This window comes from Cebus imitator, unplaced genomic scaffold (assembly GCF_001604975.1).
Source record: "Cebus imitator isolate Cc_AM_T3 unplaced genomic scaffold, Cebus_imitator-1.0 Scaffold712, whole genome shotgun sequence".
NCBI classification, from domain to species: domain Eukaryota; kingdom Metazoa; phylum Chordata; class Mammalia; order Primates; family Cebidae; genus Cebus; species Cebus imitator.
This window is the reverse complement of record NW_016108027.1, coordinates 578,184-582,682: the sequence shown is the minus strand read 5'-3', so window position 1 is coordinate 582,682 and position 4,499 is coordinate 578,184.

Below are 4,499 nucleotides of genomic sequence, written 5' to 3'. Positions count from 1 at the left end.
TTATCTATATGATACAAAGCTACTCTCTACCTTACTTCTGAGAATACCCTTCTACTTTAATTATAAATAAGCTAGATAATTGTTTCCACAATTTTCTACAAGTCTGCCTATAAAATCTGCCTTTACTTACATAAAATTATATAAAATATTTGAATTGAAAGAGGAGTTCTTACATAATTCTTTTTTTTTCCAGTTCATGTGGCATTTTAGATAGAGTCAAAATTTGTAGCTTTTTTTTCTTTCCAGATCATTAGCAAGAATCCACTGAATAAGATACACTGAATAAGATGGGTAAGAACATGAAACTGCTGAGAAGTGCTGCAAAGCTGATGGTATTGATATAAACACAGACATCATATGCTTTTGGGGAATATTGCACTCAGTTGACACATATTCCTAATAAATTCAAACAGTGGAGAGTTCTCCAACTTATTTTTAAGTCTCTAATCTATCCTTCCTATCCTTTAATGATACAGATGAATTTCTTAATTTCTGTTCAGATGCTGGATTACATACATTTTTTTGGCCATTTAAGTATACTGTAAATCCCTCCAGGAAACTCCTATACTGTCTTGTGCTTCACAGCCAGTTTTCAGGCATATCTACTTCTTACAAATTAGTTTGCTATTTAAAAGGGACTTGTTGCCTGAGTTGCAAAGATTTAAAGTTAAAGCAATGCTCTCTTAATAATTTCTATTTTCTCACTGAATCAAACCACACTAGATACCCTTTTAACTTCTACATATATGATCACTCACCTTCTGTCCAAAAATCTATTTTAAGAAAGGGCAGAAGTAAGTCCCAAGTGCAATAGGACCATGTAAACAACAGTACTAATATTAATAGACTTTATGGCTAAGATTTAAGAGTGACAACTTTAGCTTCACTACTTTTAAGCTGCTTACTAGCTTGGATAAGTTTTATAACTTCTTTGAGCCCATTTTCCTCATTTAAAAAATGAGTCATGGACATTTCTTCGAAGACACAAATGGTCAACAAGCACATGAAAAGATCCTCAATAAAATTAATCATTAGAGAAATATAAATTTAAAAATCCAGTTTCAACCATAATAGTACTACATACATATTAGAATAATGTTAAAAAAATAACAAGTCCTTTAAAAATATAAAGAAATAGGAACTCTTCTGCATTGCTTGTAGGAATGTAAAATGGTACCGTCACTTTGGAAAGCAGCCTGGTAATTCTTCAAAAGGTTAAACATAGAATGACCAAATGATCTAGCAATTCTACTCCTAGGTATACACAAGAGAAATGAAAACATATGTCTACACATAAATTTGTACATAGATGCCCACAGCAACATTGTTCATAAAAGACACAGAGTACGAATGATCCAAATATCCCTCAACTAATGAATGAATAAATAAAATGTGGTAGATTATTATTTGGCGATAAAAAGCAATGAAGTACTTACACATGCAATAACGATGATTGAACCTTGATAACCATATGTTAAATGTAAGAAGCCAATTACAAAAGACCACATGTTGTATATTTTATTTGTATTAAATATTCAGAATAGGCAAATCTATAGTTACAGATAGTTGATTAATGACTACCGAAATCTGAGGATGGGGTGAGGATGAGGGACAGAGGAATGAATGTCAATGGTTACATAGTTTTTTTCTGAGGTGTTGAAAATGTTCTGAAATTGTGGTGATGCTTGCATAACTTCATGAATATACTAACAATCATTAAAATAGATGTTTTAAATCACCAATTGTATAGTATATGACAAATATAATAATAAAACTGTAAAAATGAGGCAAGTAGTTGGGTTTATCACAGAGTTGTTGGGAGGATTAAATAAAATAATCTATATAAAGTATTTAATATAGTATAAAGGACCTTGTAAGCAATCAAGAAATGACAGCTCCACTACCACTACTACTGATACTACTCGTACAAATAATAATAATTAGTAGTACTATTCTACTGAGGAAACATTATTATAATAATAATTATGATTCTTAGCAGTACTAGAAATGTCATTAAATTATAATACTAAGTAGAATAATTATATTATTTATAATAGAGCTATTATTAAATAATAATTACTATAGTTGTTAATATTATTTAGCTGTACTTATTAAACTGATAGTTTTGTCCTAGGATAGAGTTTGGGGTCTAGATAATGTTACCATACCCAGTGTGCTATAATAAAAAGAAAATATTTTGGAGTGAAACAGATCTGGTTGAAATCCCTTCTTTGTCACTTACTAATTATGTAACATCATGTAAGCTATTTCAACTGTCTGTGGCTACACATTTTCTCATATGCAAAATATTTCAACAATACTTACTACTACTTTGAGCTCTTACGAGGTATAAGACAGTATATGTACAAATGCCCATTGTAGTGCCTAGTATCTAGTAAATTCTCAAATAATTTTGGTTCCAAATATATGAAATCATGGTTTTGGCTTTTTAAAAATATGATGAAACACAATCAAGCTTATAATAGTATCTCAATGAGACATAAGCTTAAGCAATGCCCCCAAATACCAATGTATGCACAGAGAAAGAGGACTGGTTAACAATCATGCTATTTAAGAGATGTTCATAATCACATTATTAGATTATAACCAGATACTCTTTAGTAAACTGTTAACATTTTTCCCATTTCATTCTCCAAAATCTCAAAACATGCACAGCTGTTATAAAAATTTAAGACAAAGTAAGGGAGCCAGTTTCAGTCTTACTCATTAATACTGTAGCCAACTCTTAAGGAAAAGGCTTGGCTTAGATTTTCCAAAGTTGTAAATAACGCACATGTTGTATAATCTGGGCAATAGAATGGTTTTCAGCTTGGGGCAGCCCATGCTAATCTTGTGCGTGTTATCCTGAATAAATAGGTCTTTTGGAAACAACTCACTAACCCTAGAATGTCTACAAGGATGAGGAAACGCTGCTGTGAACTAGCTCCAGTTATGTATGCCAAGAAAGCTGAGTAAGTTCATAATATCCTCCTTCTTATTATCCAAACTCTTCACAGTGTTCACTTATTCAAGATTATATAAAAGTTTTTAAGGAGTTATTTGAAACTAAGAGGGTAAGAATATGATATAAAGAATTAAAAGAAACCCCTTGCTTCCACCATTATACACACAATGTATATATCAAGTTATGATCCAGCTAATGAAATAATCATGTATTACTATTTGTATTAACAATAATTCTGGTTTGGCATTTAGCTCAGCTGGTGACTTGCTGTGGATTGTTCATTTTATGTCAACTTTAGAAGGAATTGACTCATTTTGTTAAACTGGATTGATTCAAGGGTATCAAAAATTTATATTTTTAGTATTTGCCACATTAAAGCAAATGGCGGACAATTTATGATTTCAAAAGGTTCTATTCTTAGTAATTTTTAATTATTTTCAGATAAATGTAATAATTATGTTGAAGTTACAGTTTTGTCATTATAATGAGTGAAAGCCTAAGCACATAGAAACTTTAATATAAGAGGTCCTATCACAAAAAGAAAAAAACATTCCCCTTTCCCTGTCTTTTTGCAGTTCTCATACTGTGATGCAATTCTACTTATACACATCTGTTTCCCCACTAGATTGAGAACTCTTTAAGGCCAAGAAAATCATTTAATTCACCTCTATATCTTCAGGGTCTAATATACTGGCATCCAGTAAGAACTCAATAAATGCTTTCAGGTAAATAAAGGTTTATAAACAACATAGATTTGGTTGAATAGCTAATTTCCTAATTTAGGATTAAATTAGTTATTTGTTTGCCTTCTAGTCCTGAGTGTTGAATTAAATGTTATATTTTAATATATTATCTTGTAGAGTCTCTTACACTTGTCTCTTAGGGGATCTGATATAATTTTCAGTAGAAACTGATATGGTAGAGAAATCAATTTCTGGTGAACATTAACACTTCTTATACACACAGAGACAATTTGAACCAATAGCACATAACACAGTCATGTAATTTGATTTGAATAGCCTGTAAAAATAAAATAAATTCTGAATGAGAATATAAAAGAAGAAAAATCTTTTATACTGGATCAGGTTTGTCTAAAGATTATTGGCTTTTTGACACATCTGAAGTAAGCCAATTAGCTTGGACTATGCCTCTTGTCTGAGATTTTCTGATCTACTGTAGGCTCCTCAGGTCTCCTTTTTGATTCACACAGAAAAAGAAAGTAAACGTTTATATGCATTTTCTGTGTAATACTGTCTAGCTTATTTTAAGTCTTAAGAAACTTCCACGAAGAAAATTATCATCCAGGCATGGGTGGCCAAGGCGGGCAGATCACCTGAGGTCAGGAGTTTGAGACCAACCTGGCCAACATAGCAAAATGCCATCTCTACTAAAAATAGAAAAATTAGCTGGGCATGGTGGCATGTGCCTGTGATCCCAGCTACTCAGGAGACTAAGGCAGGAGAATCGCTTGAACCTCGAAGGTGGAGGTTGCAGTGAGCCGAGATCGCAGCACTGCATTCCAGCCTGGGTGAAA